The sequence below is a fragment of the Myotis yumanensis genome, unplaced genomic scaffold (assembly GCF_028538775.1).
Source record: "Myotis yumanensis isolate MYYU_CA2020_CCGP unplaced genomic scaffold, mMyoYum1.0.hap1 SCAF_6, whole genome shotgun sequence".
Taxonomy (NCBI): domain Eukaryota; kingdom Metazoa; phylum Chordata; class Mammalia; order Chiroptera; family Vespertilionidae; genus Myotis; species Myotis yumanensis.
The window spans coordinates 56,894,707-56,915,242 of NW_027223757.1; the positions used below are offsets into that span (position 1 = coordinate 56,894,707).

General features: G+C 39.3%; 1 pseudogene; it reads right to left on the reverse strand.

The window, feature by feature from the left end:
• Window positions 1–1,119: 1,119 nt before the first annotated feature.
• LOC139012857 (nuclear envelope phosphatase-regulatory subunit 1-like) lies at window positions 1,120–1,955 on the reverse strand (annotated as a pseudogene).
• Window positions 1,956–20,536: the final 18,581 nt, after the last annotated feature.

The window sequence follows — 20,536 nt, forward strand, 5'->3', positions numbered from 1 at the left end:
TTTGTCCTGTTACTGAATTTTCAGCTTTATGTCAAATGAAATTTAAAAGATTGCTCTTGAAATTATTTAAAACTTCTCAAAATCTTCTAATAAACTGGTAAAAGTCACCTCCAGTTCTTTAAAATATTTACAGCAATCCCAATAGTTTAATTTTAAGTTATTATAGTACCTGTGGCCAATATGCATACACAGTATGTCAGTAACACTCTCTGAACAGTGAGAATTGTAGACTCTCATTTGTGACCGCCCCCCCACCCCCCCAAGTTCTCCTTGTGATGGAGTGGATGATCTAGTGCACTGTACAATACTGGTGCAACGGCATGTTTATCACAGCATAAAATCCAATTATCTAAAATGATAACTGTCAAATTCCCAGACAATACAAAATTTATAACTAAACTGGAATTTTGAGAAGTCTCTGGAGTGTTCTTAAAATTAATTTAAAAATATAAAGTAAATTTAGCATTAAATGAAAACAATGAATAGGAAAATATCTCCCCAATAGTGGCTGAAGTTCACTCTCTGGTTTAACAAAAATTGTTTCTCAGAACATCTATGATTTCTTACAACATAATGAAGATGAGTTTTCCTCAGTCCGAGCCCAACCCGATGGATTCCTGCATTATGATTAAAAGAGAGGAGTGTAAGAACGAAAGGCACCGCTACACTTAACAGTAGGTTTTAAAGAGCTCTGGAGATGGCAAGCTCATGTTCCTGAAGAACTGGTGCAGGAGAACCAAGTCCACATAAGGCTTTCCTCTTTGACACTTGGCATTGATTTGCTATTTACAGTAGTTTGCAAAAATACATGATAAAAGCTGGATGAGTTTCTGTGCCTGTGCTTAACTTACTAACATACACACATACTTCATCTGCAACCATCTCTGCAGGATCTGAAGTCCTAAAGTGACACTAATACTGATACGCAAATAGCCCGCGGTACCAGCGCTGTTAATGTGAGTCGCCACCGCCAAGCTATCTGCGTAAATATTGCTCACGTCTTGGCGGCTGTTGCTCTGACCGTCCACATCCAACTGCACAGGGAATCCTGCTGGCTTCTGCTGCGCCACTTCCCTGAAGAAAGGCTGCGTTAGGTCCCACTACAGTGACTGCAGATTCTCACTGCACATGAGGCCTCGGTTTCAGCATCAGTTTTCCTGTGTCATCACAGGACATGCTGTACTCTGCTAACATAGTTCGACATCGAGCGGCTATCATGGATGGAGCAACGTCTCTCTTGTGTATTCTAGCAAAGAACAAGCCGATTAGAGTGATGTAACTACTGGTGGGAAATGGGTGATTCCATAAGGACGTGAGGAAGGACACCTTTTGTGTCTCGGGATCTATTAACCAGTTCCAGGCACCAGTAGCTGTACAGACAGATGCCACTATAAGAAGCATTCTCCAGCGTCCAGTCAGTGGCAGGTTGCAAACAAAGAATATATTCAGTAAGTCTCCTCTCCAAAGCCTTGAGATCTTTCTCCTGTTCCAGCGAGTTCACGTCACTGACGCGCTCCCGCCCGCATCGCAGCTTCGCGGGAGGTCACCACCGGCCTCCCCAAACACCCACTCCCACTTCTGCTGCAAGAATTTTTAAAACATGCATTATCTGGCTGTTTAGTCAGGGCCACTGACCTACTTTCCCTTAGATTGCCAAATAAAAAATGACAACAGCCAACACAACAATAGTTGTCCGGTATGAATGAATCAAAATTATACCTATTTTTTTGTCAGATTGGCAAAAATACTTTGTGTGGGTGTGCCACAGAATTTTAGTAATTAGTTTATGTGTGCCATGAGATGAAAAATGCTGAAAATTGCTGCTCTATCTTATTCCCCATAATGGATGACAAATTGAGTTTTAAAAATTCTGTGCAGTAACTATCAGAGGGCCTGCATATATAATGTGCCCAATAGATATGCCACATGAAGTTTAGTGTAATTCTTACATCCATTCAGCTACACCTAATTAGCTTTGTTTAAAAGTAAAGATGGCAGCTTCCTGCAAAGTAAGATCTGAGTAGCTGATGATCTCTGTATGGAATCATCTTTTACTTCATTAATATAAATTGAATAACTCTAGGCTTTGCTTGCTTCAGATCCAGTCTATTCCCAAATTTCTCTCTCTTGAACTACTGAGTGCCTAAAATAATTCCCACCATTGAATTTACTAGTGAATTTAGTGAATCTCTAAAGCAGTGGTCCTCAACCTTCCTAATGCCATGACCCTTTAATACAGTTCCTCATGTTGTGGTGACCCCCAACCATAAAATTATTTTCGTTGCTACTTCATAACTGTAATTTTGCTACTGTTATGAATCGTCATCTAAATATCTGATATGCAGGATGTATTTTCATTGTTACAAATTGAACATAATTAAAGCATAGTGATGAATCACAAAAACAATATGTAATTATATATGTGTTTTTTGATGGTCTTAGGCGACCCCTGTGAAAGGGTCGTTTGACCCCCAAAGGGGTCGAGACCCACAGGTTGGCGACCCACAGGTTGAGAACCGCTGCTCTAAAGGCTATTTTAGTACTCTGCTAGCCATTAGCTCCCATTGATAGATCAGCATGGAGTAGTTTACCAATTTGATAGGTCTCAAAAGAAACATAAGAAAAGGAAGGGTTTCTCCCCTCCTTATACACAGCAAATGAAGAAATAGAACATTGAGAGTTAGGAATATGCTGGGTCTATAATTATTAAAGATGAACAGATGTCTTTCATGGTCATCCTTGTGAAAAGACTTTACTGCTATTTGCTCCAGTGAAATTAGAAGTTTGGAAAAATATTTCCATGAAAAGTGTGAACAAAAAATGTTCTAAATTTTTAAAAACATTTTAAGGGTGCCTCTTAATTGTTGAAGTACAGGTTAGATCATGCTCACCAGCTGATATTTATGGGTTGGTATTACACTGAAATCTTCTTTATGTCATTGGGTATAGGAACACGTTGAGGAAGTTTAAAACACTGCCTTCAAAACTAGAAATGACTGTACTGGGACCCAGAAGAGTTGGCATCCTTGCATAAAAGACACTTGGTACCAATTATTTAGGCACTAAATGGGTGTAGAATTTCAGATTAAATTACCACCGTTTTGATTCAATTAGCTTTTGATTCAGTGCCTCTGTTTTTAATGACAAAGTTATTCCAGGAAGAGCTGAGCCGCAGAGAAATTTTACCCAGCTAAGTTTCCCAAAGGGAGGAAGTGACTCACACATTACTTGCATTGACAAATAAAACCATAGTGCATATCTGTTCCCTATGGATTTTAATTTGCAGCAACAATAAACTGCAAGTAATAGGCTTTAGGTTAAATGGTTGAATATGAAGTTCAAATCAGAATTAAGAGGACTTGTCTTGAAAAAGGCGAGGTAAATGTCATAGGCACAAGTCTGAGAAGCCTTATAGAAATGTCTCCCTTTTCACATCTCCATAGCTTGCCAAATAAAAAATAGAGCACCCTAGATATCTTTATTTGAATCTTTTCACTTTAATTTTTTTTAACTCAGGTTATACCTTGCACTTACAACACCCAGCGGAAAGGGACAGTGAATATGACCAGGAGAGAATTTTAATTTGTCAGAGCATGAATTTCCCAATTGAGGCTTTCCCTTTGAGAACACTTTCTTTTCCAAATACACGCTGCTTTTCTCCCTCGTCATTTATTCACCAATTTATTCTCTCGTGTTTATATTTATTTATTTATTTATTTATTTATGTTCATTTGTTCACTTCCTGAATAAATGAACACCGACTGAGAACCTCTGGTGTTTCTAAATGGAGATACTATTGGCATTTTGAGGGGGATAATACAGGACTGTCTAGTATATTGTCAAACAGTTGTTATCTTTAACAAATCCACAAAGCAGTTCTCAGTCCCTGAGCAACCTAGCCCACTCCTCATTTTCATTTTCAAACATTGCAGGAGAAGAACCCTGGGTATGATCCACTGCCAGAAAGTTATCAGGATAAATAAGACAAGGTTGTGGACCTTAAGAAGTTAGTAACCTTACAGAGAAAATAGACAAGTAAGTACAGTACAGTAATACATGCTATGAAAGAAATAAACACAAACTGATGACTCTTGGAGATATACAAGAAGTCTTCTCAGAGGTAGAAATGCTTAAGCCAAGTCTTCAAGCACAAATAAAAATTAGCTAGATGAAGAAGATTTCTAGGCATCAGAGGAAGTCCAAAGGGCATGCCAGAGTTTAGAAAAATGCTTTAGAAGAGCTGCAAGGAAATGCATGCAGGCTGGTGCATACAGCTGGAGTTGGGGAGGTGGTGATTAAGAAGATAGAAGGTGTGATTGTAAGGTCAGTGTCATAGGCCAGGGTAAAATATTTAAACTTTATTCCTAGGAATATGGGGGCATGGAAGTGACAGGATCAGATCTGAGTCACAGTAATTCAGAAGAGAAATGAAGGCTACTTCAATGAATTTCAGTGAATACTGAAATGGATACAGCAAGGAATGCTAACACTCTTTAGCCAAAAACCACCAGGAATACACCTTTAGTTGAACAAGTTGGTTTTGTTACTTTTTGCAAGAACACTGTGAGGAACAGACGGGTGTTTTACTAAGAGGGTGTTAGAAAGAACCTGTTCATCAGATTTGAGTTTTAGTTGGGTATTATTAGTTAAGTGGCATTGGTTTGAGTGAGTTTTATTTGTTTATATGTGAAGAGAGATTACTCGATCAAGTTAGTAAAATGAGGAAAAGCATTTAATAGAGAGTGAAATAGGAGGGGGGAGAATAATTAATGGAATTAGAATTCTGCAGACTTTGGAGACCACAATTTTTCATTTGTGCATTACAAATGATTGTTTGCTTTATTCTACTAACACCTACCAGGCAAGATGAAAGAAAGTAGAGAGAGAACATGTGTTAATTATTTCTATAGTATCTATTTCCCTCTTTTCAATAGCTACTAATCTCCACTTGGGATCCATGTGATCCTAGAGAAATTGATTCCATTCCAGCTTCAATATGGGAGCACAGAACTGAGTTTAAGCCCATCAGTTTTTCCAATTTATCTGGCCAGAGTGGTTGGTTCAATGGTGGGCCTGTCACCTAGTACTTTCACTCTGAATTCAGGGACACATATTTGCATTTTTCTGCTGGATATGAATGAAGAAAAATTATTTTGAAATTTTAGAATGCAAAGGCTTTTAATGAGGAAAAATAGGTCACATACCAAGGACTGGGAACAAGAATGGCATCAGAATTCTCAATAGCACTACTGAAAACCAGAAGGCAATGGAGCAATGCCTGGACTGAGAAAGAAACTGACCCTGAGGGAGGCAGAATAAAAAAGAAGCTTGGTCTTGCTCATATCATTTTAGCTGCAAGATCAAGCCCCATCTGAAGCCAGTTTTACCTTTGAATATGTTAGCCCAAATACCCTTTGTTATTTAAGCAAATGTATGTTCATCTTTCTGTTGTTTGTAATCTTGTCTCTAGTCTAACCAAAGTAAGGAGTGAAGAAGGCCAAGTTGACTGTAGGTTGATCTGGGGATGTGATTGAGTTCAGCATGTGCAACAAGAAGCTCAAGGGAATTAAATGTCTTGGCAAAAGAATGATTAAAATGATGGTGTTGGACTCAATAGGCACAAAAGTACCTGGTCTACCTCCACTAAAATTCTTCTTTTCTTTGACTTATCTTCTTAGGGCCACATGTGTATTTTCCATGCTGACTATTACCTAATCTAATACATTCAAATAGATTATTTGTAAGCATTGTACTGTGTTAAATTTTGTGAGACTGAAGTCTAGGTTTCTGTTTCTAATACCTGAGCTATATAACTAGGGAGCGCGCGCACACACATGCACACACGCACACACATCATTCTCCCATTCATTTATGAAACTCTTAAAAGGAAGACAAGTCAAAACAGGAGGAAGAGCTCAGGTGAATTTTACAGATGGCAAGTACAGTGGGATTTGAGAGGAACTGGAATGCAATCTGTGACATTCAGCTAATGTGGGGTGATTAGAGGAAGTTCCCCAAGGCTCTCTTTTCTCTCATTTAACCTGTTAGCATTAGGGCGGGCAGAAGGTTTAATAATCTGTTTCCTGATGTGAGAGATAAGGGATCTTGTTACTTGCTCTGTGACCTTGAGCAAGACAATTAACCCCTTTGGGTATCATCTTTTTCATTTTAAACTTTTTGGTAATAATTTGAGTCCCTACTTCTTTCTCAGTGTTGTTATGGCAAACCAAAGTACTAACGGGAAACAAAGGATATTAAAGTACCTTCTAAACTGGAAAGCACCAAAGAAAAGTAGGCAATGATAATAATAATAATAATAAATGGTGGCACACCCAGAGCTATCCCAACTTCCCTGTTTTTGTTTTTTTTTTGCTTTGCTTTGCATTTTTTTCATCAAAAATCTAAAATGTAATGTTGGAATTTTAGAAGATACAGAAGGAACAATAACAAAGAAGAAATAATTGTTATACAAGTCATTGCGTGCATACCTCTGATGATCCTCTCTATCATATTCATTTTGGGAAGGCTCATTGTGCAATTGTGTAAAATTTTAGAAAGTGCTTATTCAGTTACATTTTACTCACAGATGTAAAACTAGTGTCAAGATAGATGTAGAATAAAACTGGCCATTTCGGTTTGGGATCAAAGAAAAATTCCATTCATATCAAGTTGTTTGTGTGGTTCTGCTTTTGTAAACCTTGTAAATTAATTTCTTCATGTTATAACGTGAGTGAATTGGGTACAAGTCCCAATACCAACAAGGATCCCAACCCCTATATACATTTAGTAACAAGCAGTCACAAGGGTAATAGGGGAAATATTGACTATGGGGTCCTTAGAGATCCTGCCCTGGTTCTCTTCCTCGTTCTTCTTTCACTTAGGTTAAGACAATTTCTATATGTCTTCTTCTCCCCCCGCCCCGCCCCCCCCCCACCCCCGCCTGAAATAGATGTTTCATTTTTTTCTCGTGCTTTCTTCTCTGGTCATTTGTTTGTCCTCTTATCCATTCCTGATCTTATAATATAGGGTATTGTGAAGCCCTTTTCAACACCCTCCTTTTCAGAGCCCTTACTGAAGCTGTACATAATAGCAGAGGGTTTTCCAGGCAGTCTTCCTACCATCTAAGAACCCACATGGCCCTCTCCGTCCCTCTCCTAGAAGGTGTGAGGGAGAGCAGTACTCTATACCATTAGTGAGGTATAGAAGAAAAATCTATGTCCTGGACACAGAAGTCCACACCAGAGTTCGTTTTGTTTTGTTTTTGGTTTTTGTTTTTGTTTTTCAGGGATTTCAGGAGAACAAAAAAGTCAGAAGGTGAGGGCCATCAGTAATTGCAAGCTAGCACAGGCTTCAATTCTCTCGGCTTCTAGAGGTGACAAGGCAGCTATAATCAGGCTCATAGCAAGACATTCTTGAGGAGTATTGCATATCTATTTATTACTGTCTAGCGCTAGCCTGATATCGATTTCTTAGTGGCTTCAGTGTGCAGAGATATGTTTTAGAGTTGTTTATCACTCCTCAAAATCCCTCAGAAATTGAAGATATCCAATTGAGACTATCAAAATAAAAATCAGCCAGCTTTCAAAGCTGCAAACAACAGAGCCCACATTGCCTAGTTTAATAAAAAAAAAAAGGAATGTGTTAAAACGTTGGGCACCTTATCCAATCTCCAAGAGGGCTTTATAATCAGGTTTACAGTCTGCGTGGCCTGTAAATATTAGGCTGCTGGGCTTTCCAGTGAAGACTACCCTTTCCTCTTCTAGAGGAATGGAGCTTGCAATGTTGCATTGTCAACATTGTCAACTGCTAGGGCTTCTACCCTTGCTACCATTGGAATCGGGATGCCTTTAAAAAAAATTATTTCCATTTGTTTGCTTTTTAGAAAACTTTTTTTTTTGCAATAATTATAGATACCCAGGAAGTTGCAAACACCTTTCACCTAGTTTCTCCTCCTAGATACATTTTACGTAACAATAGCTCAAATTCAAAACAAATTGATATTGGTAACATCCATAGACCTTATTTCAGATTCAGATTCCACCACTTTTATATGTATTCATTTGTGTATGAGTGTGTATTTTTGTGTACAGGTCTGTGCAAATGTGTAGTTTCATGTAACCACCACTATAATCCAGATACAAAAATGGTCCATTCCCACAAAGATTTTTGTCATGCTGCCCTCTTATGGTTACACCTACTTCCTTCTGTCCCTAACCCCTCACAACCATTAATCTATCTCCGTCTCTATATTTTTGTCTTTTCAAGATGTTATGTAAATAAAATAATGTATGATCTTTTAAGAATGCCCCCCTCCCCACCACACACACACACACACACACACACACACATAGCATATTGCCCTTCAGGTCCTTCCAGAGCCCTTACTGAAGGGCTATTGTGTATACCAATAATTAGCTCTTTTTCATTGTTGGATAGTATTCCAAAGTAAGGATATTCCATGGCTTGTTTAACTGTTCACCTATTGAAGGACATTCTGGTTGTTTCTAGTCTGGGGCTATTACAAATAAGGTTACTGTGGCTATTCGTGTGCAGGTTCCCTGGTCAACTTTTGAACCAATGCCTTCCTCAGGCAAGTCTGCTTGGCCTGAGGAACAGAGCTCAGGCTAGAGTTCCTGTCCAGGCCTAACAGATCTTTCCTCTTCATTAGCCTTTACAGATCATTTTCAGTACAATTTTGAACATCCACAACATGGACAGATGTGTGAATGAACACCCATGTCCATCACTGAACTTTAACAATTATCATTCTGTCACTTTTTTATCCATCTATTCTCCCTTGATTATTTTAAAGCAAAACCTAGACAGTATAACTTTATCTGTGAATATTTCAATGTGTATTTCTGAAAATTAAGAACTCTTTTTTACAAACATAACTAAAATGTCAGTATCCCAATGTCACACTTTGGGTTCCTCCAGAATCTGATACTGAAACTAAGACTTGAGTGCAAATAGTCTATTTGAGAGGGGGTGAGGCTGGGGGAATTGAGACAGAAAAGGAAAGGTTGTAAGTTAGACGTTGGCAGAAGGCTCCTGCAGCAAGCATGAATTCCTCAGCACTTGCAGGCAGCCACATGAGTAGGCAAAGGGGATTTCAGCAAGCAGAGAAAGCCCTCGGGCAAAGATATGCAGGTGCTGGCAACTGAATTCCGGGTAACATGCACTGAAGTGGGAAGGGCAGGGACTGTGGGCCCTGGGGACTGACAGCATCGCCTACACATGCCTGAAAACAATTAACAAGGAACTAGTCAGTATTCAAATTTCTCCTAGTATATCATAATTTTTATTTTACAGTTTATATATCTAATTATGATCCAAATAAAGTTCATACGCTGTCATTGATGTTTTTAAGTCTCATTTCCTCCAACTTTTTATTTTTAAAATTTTAAACATACAACAAACATGGAAGAATTTTACTGTGAACTATGTATCCACCAAGATTACACCATTAACATTTTTAATATACTTGCTTTATCACATATCTATCATTTTTTTTATATTTTATTGATTTTTTACAGAGAGGAAGGGAGAGGGATAGAGAGCCAGAAACATCGATGAGAGAGAAACATTGATCAGCCGCCTCCTGCATACCCCCAACTAAGGATGTGCCCACAACCAAGGTACATGCCCTTGACCGGAATCGAACCCAGGACCCTTCAGTCTGTAGGCCAATGCTCTATCCACTGAGCCAAACCGGTCAGGGCCACATTTCTATCATTTATTGATCTCTTTATTCACATTATATTTCTCTTTTTAAATACATTTTTACTGATTTCAGAGAGGAAGGGAGACGGAAAGAGATAGAAATATCAATGATGAGAGAGAATCATTTATTGGCTGCCTCCTGCCTGCCTCCTACTGGGGATCCAGCCCACAACCCGGGCATGTGCCCTGACTGAGAATCGAACCATGACCTCCTGGTTCATGGGTTGATGCTCAACTACTGAGCCACACCGGCCGGGCTCAAATTATATTTCTTGATGCATTTTGTAGTATGCCAGCACCCATGAAACAATAGAGGCTAATTTGTTAGCTTTGCAAGTATGATACAATCTCAAACCTTGGAAATTGTTCACAGTTTTCATTTTTTTTCTTCCTGATAACTAACTATAGCAAGGGGTTCATCAATTTTGTTGATATTTTCAAAGAACAACTTTTAGCTTTGCTATATCTCTCTATTGTTTTTCTATATTCATTTTAATTGATTCCTGCTCTTGTCTCTATTATTATTTTCTTTCTTCTACCTATTTTGGATTTCCTTTCCTTTCTTTTTTCTAGCTTCTTAATGGGGAAACATTAGGTCATTGACTTTAGATGTCTCTTTACTAACAAGTATTTAAAGCTATAAATTTCTGTATATAAATCATGCACATTTTGATATGTTGTGTTTTTATTTTTATTTAGTATGAAATACTATCTAAGGTCCTTTGTGATTTCTTCTTTGACCCATGGATTATTTTAAATATCTTGTTTATTTTACGAAGAACTGGAGTTTTCCTAGATCTTATTTTTATTGATTTCTAATTTAGTTCCTTGTGATCAGAGAACATACTCTTCAATTTATTGAGTTGTTTTAAGATGCAGTATATGGTCTGTCTTGCTGAATGGACCATGTACACTTGAAAAGAGTATGCATTCTGCAGTCATTGGATGTGGGGATTTATAAATATAAATGGAGAGAGGGAAAGAGGGACAGAGAGACAGAGAAAACATAAGACATTGGCTCTTATATGATTATGGAGGCTGGTAAATTCCAATATCTGCAGTGGGCAAGCTGTAGACTCAGGAGAGCCAATGGTGTCCTTCCAGTTCCAGTCTGAAGGCCTAAGACCCAGGAGAGCAGATGGTGTGAGTTCCAGACTGAATGTTGCCGGCTTGAGACCCAGGAAGAGGTGATGTTCCAGTTCAAACTCAAAGGTAGGAAAAATTGCTACCTCAGCTCTGAGGCAGTCAGGCAGGAGCTCCCTCTTAGCTTTTTTGTTCTAATCAAGCCTCAGAGGATTCGCTGAGGTCCACCACATTAGGCAGGGCAATCTGCTATCTTCAGCCTATTGATGGAGATGTTAGTCTCATCCTCACAGAAACACCGCACAGAGCACCCAGAATAATGTTTGACCAAAAGTTTGGAAAACTGATGGCCCAGTCAAGTCAACACATAAAAACTAACCATTTCAGAGGTCTAAGTGGTTCAAATCACCTACAGACTTTCTAATTTTTTGTTTAATTGTTCTATCTAGTGTTGAAAGATGGGTTTTGAAAACCTCGTGCTATGATTATGGAATTGACTATTTCTCTTTTTAGTTCTGTCAATTTTTTCTTCCTATGTTTTGAAGCTTTATTATCTGTATCATACATATTTATGATTAGACACATACATTATTTGTTCCTGACAAATTTAACCTTATATCATTATTAAATATATTCTTCTGAAGTATGGTAGTAATCATCTCAGGTAGAAACTATAGTTTAACTTTAACCCTACTGTTTGGTTTCTGTACTTATTTTCTTGCTAAAATAATAGAAAAGTTATTTTAATTTCCTGAATTCTATAAATCACCCCATTCGATTAAATACCCTATTGATTGTAATGTGAATATCCCATTAGTTGTGGTCATACTGGTCTTAGAAAGCACATTTTCCTTTACCTGGGAAGGACAGCACAATTATCCCAAGGTCAGAGGGCTCCAGTTAACATGTCCCTGTTGACCCAGTGATCCGGAGACACAAAACTATAATTTAGATAACATGCTTAAGTAAACTGTTTCTGCTTCTGTAAACTGCTTTTTTGCAAATCAGGTTCCTCATTCCAAACCTTGGGATGTAATCAATACCTTTGTGATCTTTGCCTATATAAATCTGGTGTTGGGGCTGGGGCAGGCACTATGAGATCTGGGAGAGCGAAATGCCCCTTCTTAGTCCCGGATTTGCAATAAATGTGACTATTTATTTATTTATTTATTATTTATTTATTTATTATTTATTTATTTATTTATTTTTTGCTTAAAGCATTACAAAGGGTATTACATATGTGTCCTTTTTTCCCCCCCACCCTTGACAAGCCCCTGCCCTCCCTTACCCCCCAGTGTCTTATGTCCATTAGTTATGGTTATATGGATGCATACAAGTCCTTCGGTTGATCTCTTACTCCCCTCCCTCCTGTCCCCCAACCCTCCCTGGCCTTACCACTGAAGTCCGACAATCGGTTTGAGGCAGCTCTGCCACTGTATTTATTATTGTTCAAAAGTTTGTAATGGTCTTAATTATCCATGAAAGAATGAGATCATGTGGTATTTTTCCTTCATTGACTGGCTTGTTTCACTTAGCATAATGCTCTCCAGTTCCATCCATGCTGTTGCAAATGGTAAGAGTTCCTTCTTTTTAACAGCAGCATAGTATTCCATCGTGTAGATGTACCACAGTTTTCTAATCCATTCATCTACTGATGGGCACTTAGGCTGTTTCCAGATCTTAGCTATGGTGAATTGTGCTGCTATGAACATCTGGGTGCATATATCCTTTCTGATTGGTGTTTCTGGTTTCTTGGGATATATTCCTAGAAGTGGGATCACAGGGTCAAATGGGAGTTCCATTTCCAATTTTTTGAGGAACCTCCATGCTGCCTTCCATAGTGGCTGCACCAGTCTGCATTCCCACCAGCAGTGCACAAGTGTTCCTTTTTCTCCACATCCTCTCCAGCACTTGTCGTTTGTTGAATTGTTGATGATGGCCATTCTGACAGGTGTGAGATGGTACCTCATTGTTGTTTTGATTTGCATCTCTCGGATGATTAGTGACTTTGAGCATGTTTTCATGTGTCTCTTGGCTTTCTGAATGTCCTCTTTTGAAAGGTGTCTATTTAGATCCTTTGCCCATTTTTTGATTGGATTGTTTATCTTCTTTAATAAATGTGACTATTTAATTCGACTTCTTGAGGCGTCCTTGTGTGATTCACGGGGTACATTACAACACTTCTTTATCTTTAGTGATACTTTTTATTTCAAAGTCTGTTTTTCTGCTATAATAATAGTCTGCTTTATTATGTCCATGATATATCTTTTTCCATTCATTTACTTTTAATCTATCTGCCTCTTTATATTTAAAGTGAGTCTCTTTTAGACAACATATCCTTGGGTGTTTTTTTTAATTTATTTTATTGGTTTTTTTACAGAGAGGAAGGGATAGGGATAGAGAGTTAGAAACATCGATCAGCTGCCTCCTGCACATCCCCTGCTGGGGATGTGCCCACAACCAAGGTACATTCCCTTGATTGGAATCAAACCTGGGACCCTTTAGTCCGCAGGCTGACACTCTATCCACTGAGCCAAACTGGTTAGGGCTCCTTGGGTGTTTTTTAAAAAGTTCATTGGGCCGTAGCCGGTTTGGCTCAGTGGATAGCGCGTCGGCCTACGGACTGAAGGGTCCCAGGTTCGATTCTGGTCAAGGGCATGTACCTTGGTTGCAGGCACATCCCCAGTAGGAGGTGTGCAGGAGGCTGATTAATGTTTCTCTCTCATCGATGTTTCTGACTCTCTCTCTCTCCTTTTCTCTCTGTAAAATCAATAAAATATATTTTTAAAAAAATAAAAAGTTCATTGGGACAATCTCTGCCTTTCCATTGGAGTGTTTAGCACTTAATTACTTAATATGATTATTGATAAGGCTGTATTTATTTCTATCCTGTTATTATTTGTTTCATCAGATTTTTGTTACACTTTCTGGTTTCTTGCTTCTTTTGGATTATTTGAATCTTTTCTATAATTCTGTTTTAATTTATGTGTGGCTTTTTAGCTATACCTCTTTCCATTAGTATTTTTTACTAGCTGCTTTAGGAATCACAATATGTATTATTAGCTTTCCACAGTCTACTTGAGTTAGTATTGTACCAATTCACATAAAATACAAAAACCTTGCCTTTGTATAGGTCCATTTACCTACCCCACTTTGTCCTTTAGGCTATAGTTATCATTCGTGTTGTGTCTAAATTCATTATAAACTAAAAGGCAATGTCATAGTTTTTGCTTTGGAGTCATGTGTTTAAAAGTATTGATAGGAAAACAAACTTTTCTATGCACAGATTCTCATTATTTACAGTAGTTATGTTCTCTAAAGTCACTACAAACAACCAATTAGTAAAACTGAGCCATCACTCCTTGGGGGAAATACAAGGTTAGGTTCCTGTGAGCCTCTGGTCACAATATTGCCAACTGATCAACCTTGTTTTATGCATGTTTCTGTTTTAAGACACATTATTTAATTTAAATTATTGAATCATTAACATTGAACTGATGGCTGACAGCACTACAATTCATGCTTGAACAAAGCTTATCTAACACACATTTTCCCATAAAGCACTTTACAGCCTTCTTGGGCTTAGAAACTAGATATCACTTCAGCATTACATTTGAGGGCCATTTTAAAGAGAAAAATCATCAAGAAAGAGCATAGCCCTAACCTATTTGGCTCATTGGATATAGCGTCAGTCTGCGGACTCAAGGGTCCCTGTTTGATTCCGGTCAAGGGCATGTACCTTGGTTGTGGGCACATACCCAATGGGGAGTGTGCAGGAGGCAGCTGATTGATGTTTCTCTCTCATCGATGTTTCTAACTCTCTATCTCTCTCCCTTCCTCTCTGTGAAAATCAATAAAAATATATTTAAGAAAAAAAAGAAAGAGCATTGAAAGGGCGAGGGCTAGGCCTTCCACCTTGCCCCAGGGTAAAGGCTAGGCCCTCCACCTTGCCCCAGGGTAAAGGCTACACCCTCCATCTTGCCCCAGGGTAAGGGCTACGTCCTCCATCTTACCTTGGCCACGGTGCTTGGCAAGAAGGTTCTTCCCGGAAGTCTAAGACTCTGCTAGCCACACCCAGGAACAAGATATCGACTTGTGCCTGGCCAATCGGCAGAGCACAGTCCTTTCTCCTCCCCTTACTCCAACCCCCCCTTTAAAACCCGGCTCTAGGCGGGGTTCTGTCTCTCGGCCACTTGGTTTGCCGTTGTGTCGGTGAGTCTGGTGGAGGGGAGCTCAAGCTAGCTTGAAATACAGATTCTTATGCTTTTGCATCGGATTGGCTGGCTCCCTGATGTGGTTTCTTGGGAATCTGAAATCTGGGCATAACAAGCATAAATATGCACAAAATATGGCACTAGATTGACACAGAAAGACACCCGTTTACATTACAGGAGCTGAAACAAGAAGGCAGAGCATGGCCTTGTTTGAACTCAGCTGGGACTGGACTGGGAATCTGTGCACTGAGCAACTATAATTTTTCACTGTTCTGCACGTGTCCCTGAATAACTGCGAAAGCCCTGAGTATTGATTTGGGGGGTTACAAATAAATTTTAGCGAGTAGACGAATTCATGAATACAAAATCCGTGAAAAATGAGCATTGACTGTATTACCTTGAATATTTTCCATTTCTCATGTTCTTCCTTCCTTCCTGAAATTTTGAGTTCCCCTTTGGCAACATTCCCTTCAGGCCAAAGAACTTTCTTTAGCATTTTTATGAGGCAGTTCTGATGGGACTAATTCTCTTTGGGTTTTTTTTTTTTTTTCCCCTCTGAAAATAGCTTCATTTTGCCTTCATTATTGAGGAGCATATTCTGGATTGACAGTTTCATTCTTCAGCTCTTTAAAGATACTGATATCCTGCTTCACCAGATTTTTGTTACACTGTTTCTGGTTTCTTGCTTCCTTTGGATTACTTGAATTGGTGTGGCTCCATTGGTTGGGCAATTGTCTTGTGCACAAAAGGCTGCTGGTTCAATTCCCGTCAGAGCACATGCCGGGGTTGTGGGCTCAATTCCCAATTCAGGGGCCTGCAGAAGACAGTTGATCAATCTCTCTCACATTGATGTTTCTCTCTCTCCCTTCCTCTCTCTCTAAAAATCAATAAAAATATATATTTTTAAAAAACAAAACCTTTAAAGATATTAATATGCTGTCATCTTCTTAGTTTCTGATGTGAAATCCATAGGGTTTTGAATCATTCCATTTCTCTCTGAATGCTTCCAGGTTTTTCTTCATCTTCGCTTTTCAGCAATTTGACTATGATGTTTCTAGGCATACTTATCTTGGTATTTATCATGCCTAAGTTTTGCTGAGCTTCTTGGATCTGTTATTTTATGTCTCGCAGGATGTTGGCTTTCCTCAAATATGTGGTGATTCTTGGTTTTGTGATCATCTGTGTCTTTGAGATTCATTTGTTAAAAATTGCTTATAGAGGAGGCTATGTCTGGTTTACACTCTCCCTGAGGGGAGGAATAAGATCTGTTGCCACCACTGAATTCCTGTCATCAATGGAGGTATGGGGAAGGGTGTGGGGAAGGGTGCGGCGAAGGGTGTGGCCTGGTGCTGAACGGGAAGAACTAGTAGCTAGGATTCTGAGTATAAGAGTTTCCTGATTATTCCAGGTATCACCGCCACAGAGCACTGTACTTTATTCTACCTAGAGACAGATACAGATGCCTCTGTTGCTACTGTGGAATGGGGGATGAAGAAGCTTCAGTGGGCTCACTGCTCCTGCTGTGATACTCCAATTAATTTCTTTGTGGTTTAGTCTGGATTCCTTCCTGCTCCTAATAGCCACCTCTAGATGTGAAACCTTTCGGTGCTGCTACTATCTTTCATAGCAGCCTTGTCTTCTTTTTGTTTGGAACTGTCAATCCTTCCTTCTGACCCATCCAGCCTTCTATCCATCTTTCAGGAAATCCTCATACATTCTGTTCTGGACCATCAATAGCTAACCTTCTTATTTCCCAATGCATTTGTGAATTTAATTATTTTAAATATATATCTTCTACCAGGTCTAGGGATTTGAGGCATAGAGAGAAAGCTGCAGTATGTGTCCAGTCTGCCAATTTATTATTTATTTTTAAAATATATTTTTATTGACTTCAGAGAAGGAGAGACAGAAACATCAATGGTGAGAGAGAATCATCAATTGGCTGCCTCTTGCATGCCCCCCACTGGGGATTCAGCCTGCAACTACAACCAGGGCACATGCCCTGACCAGGAATTGAACCATAACCTCCTGCTTCATAGGTCGCCGCTCCAACACTGAGCCATGCCAGTTGGGCCAGTCTGCCAATTTAAATCAAACTTGTTTTTCTTTCTTTATTTTTAAGCAAGCAGTGGTGATAACAGTCTGTTTAATTATGCAGTTTGGTGTGGGGGTTCAGAACTAGTCACTCCAAGATGTGCCTCTGTGGTATACGGATTGTTTTGTGCTAAGGGCAACTTTACTAGTAGCTGCAGGCTTAAGAGAAACTTCTGCCTCTCCCTTAACTACCTAGAACTGTGGTCGGCAAACTGCGGCTCTCGAGCCACACGCGGCTCTTTGGCCCCTTGAGTGTGGCTCTTCCACAAAATATCACGTGCGGGCGTGCACGTACAGTGCGATTGAAACTTCGTGGACCATGCGCAGAAGTCGGTTTTTGGCCTGGGCGAGTCTATTTTGAAGAAGTACTGTTGATATTTGGCTCTGTTGACTAATGAGTTTGCTGACCACTAAGGTCCTAGAAGACCTTGAACTAGGGGCCTTGCTCATAATAAGAGATTATCAGAGATAACTTCTTTTGACCTTTCTGTAGGACAGGACAAACTTCTATTTTCTAAACATCTGCTCTTTATATGGCCTTGCAGTGACCCTTTGAAACCCCAAAGCACCTTACCTCATTCCTAGCTCAGAATGTCGTGTGTACCCATTTTTCCTTCCTGTTTCTTAACTTCTCCTGCATGTGGGGTCTCTGACTCTCATGTACTAGTATTTGGGTTTTATATATATGTATGTAATAAACTTGGTTGTTTTCTCTTCCTAATCTGTCTCATGTCTATTTGATTATTACAGCCAAAAGAACCATGAGGAGAAAGGCAAGTTTTCTCCTCACCCCACATAAGTAAGGAAGGAACACAAGCAATTCTAAGTAAGATTCTCAGTCACAGTCAAGGAGAGAGAGAGTTTGGTGAGTTCAGATTGTTCTGATTCTAAAAGCATGCTACCCTTACCAAATTCATAGGTTTGATTTCTTACAAGTTTTACTTGTTTCCTGTAGGCTTTGAATTTGCCTTGAATTTCTCCTCTGTTTGCCTTGAATTTTTAGATGTGTTGGTGGACTCTTGCTTTCAAGCTCGTACAGTTCTCAAGTTATATTCAAACACTGCCATCTTGTGGGTCATTCCTGGTGTCTTTCATCCCACCCCTCACAGGATCTCATGCAAATATATCCATCCAGAAGAATAGAGGTATGTCAACTTCTATTAAGTGCAAAGTGTTCTACTAAGAGCATTACAGATAGTCATCTCATTTAAACCTCATGAAAGAACTTTATGAAAGAAGTGTTACTGAAACGGGGACCTGGCCCTGAGCTGGCTGCCTAGGGCCAGCTGGTAGTGTGTGGGTTCTTGACTTCGTGCAGGAAAAATGTCACAATAGGAGTCCGGGTGAATTTTAGGGGACGTTTATTAAAGCTGGGGATATGAAACAAGAAAGGGCTGGGGAAATTAGCTTAGGATGGTCTGCTTTGGCTCACTAAGAAGTCAGAGGAAAGGCGGCCTTGGGGACAGGCTCAGAGGGTTTGTCCGGGATGAGCTGATGCTGCCCATTGCTACCCATTGCTGCCTTGATGGCACGCCTGTGGGGTCCATGCCTGTCGGGGAACGAAAAGGGGAAGTGTAAGGAGGAGGGAGAGCTTGCCCTGAGTCCTTTGTTTTGAGAGGTTTTAAAGTCTGGGCATTTAGAAGAGATTTTAGGGGACTTTATGCTGATGTACCAAAATGAGATTTATTCCCTTAATTTCATCTGTCCTTTGGTGTGGTTGGCAAATGGCACTAATTGGAATTCTGCTGTCTCCCTGAGTACGATGATTTAAACTATTTACCCGCTGGTTGGCGAGGAGAAGTATAAACCATTTACTCTCAAGTGTTCCTGGTTTAAGGAAGATAGGATTTACTAGATGGCTGCAAACTGCTGTTTAACTATCTGTCTCAGTTTCCCTATTCCGCTGGTCCTGGCTTATTGATCTGTCTCAGAAGTACTATTAATCCTATGTTAGAGATGAAGAAACTGAGGCCTCAGGGGTTGTGCAACTTGCCTGAGATTTCACAGCTAGTAAGGATAGAAGTATATTTTCTATCTAGGCAGTCTGCTTCCAAAGCCCTTGCTTTTACTACATTTATGTGAAACCCATAAATCTAAAAACAATATAGTGTGTAACAATAATATGAATAAGTTATAGAAGTAGTAGAGGGGAGGGGGCAACTGTTAAAAAAGGGCATCAGGAAGATTCAGTTTGGTGAGAAGGTGGTCTCCTCTAAGTGAGGATTTGGAAGATAATCATTATAGAGGAAGAATGCACCTGGGGGCATATCTCCTGGATCTAATAGTATAGAAACACCCAATACTTGTTTATTGTTTTGTCTGCCCTATTCCTGTCTTCTGTGGGTGAACTATTCTTTACTCTGCTTCAACCATATGACTCTAATAGAGATTGCCAATCATGATATCCTTGACGCATCACCAATATGAACCCATCCAGGGCTGCTGGAATTTCTGTGCTTGAGGCAGAGGGCTCAGTGATATCTTCCCTAATGGCAAAGTTCTGTATCAAAAAGCTATTACCAGCCAAGGTTTTTCATATGGGAGACAGTCTGGAGCAGAAGAGAATAAAGCCAAACAATAACATTTTAGTCCTCTCTAGGCCAACTGTACTACTAACCTTCCTGTAGTAATAGCCATTCTTGCAGAATCTAATCAGGTTTGGGTTTTGGTCTACTGAAACCATACAAGTTCTAATATTCTCTGTCACCAGTTGAAGTAGGGCCAACCCTGGCAACCTCTATACAACTTGAACCACAGCAAAATACATTTTGATTATAGATAGCCCTTTTTATTTATTTTGGAAAAAAGGCATTTAGGGAGTTTACTGCAAATGCTATGTGGCTTAAAACCAGTTCTGCAGTGCTCTACTCTGGCCTCTTCTCCAACTCCATGCCTGTTGCCTGGGCTATTCTTTTTTTATTTCTCCCTTTATAAATCATTGGAGTCGTTGAAAGCCATCTCTAGATTTATTTCTTTAAGTCTTTTTTAGAAATTCCAGTCAATTATTTTTCCAAATTTTGATTTTTTAAATCAATCAAGTAACATTTAATTATTGCCAACAATAATAAATTATAAAATTCAAAATGATAGGAACTAAGAATCATTGATACCTTCACACAGACATAATCATTGTTATTGGTATATTTATCTTCTATGTGTAAACACAAACAGAAATTTTTAAAAAGCCAAACAAAATCACTAATTTTAATGTCTTCCTCCCCTACCCACATTTACAGTGCATTTTTCATTTAATTGTATTTTGTTTGTACTATTTCCTAATCATTTCATATGATATTGTCCTGAAAATATCCAATATATTTGAAGGCACCTAATTTTCCAAGGAAATGGGGAATAATTAGACATCCTTTGGTCTGGAATGTTCTTTTCTTTCCTGCTTCATCCAGTTATCTCCTACTCATTCT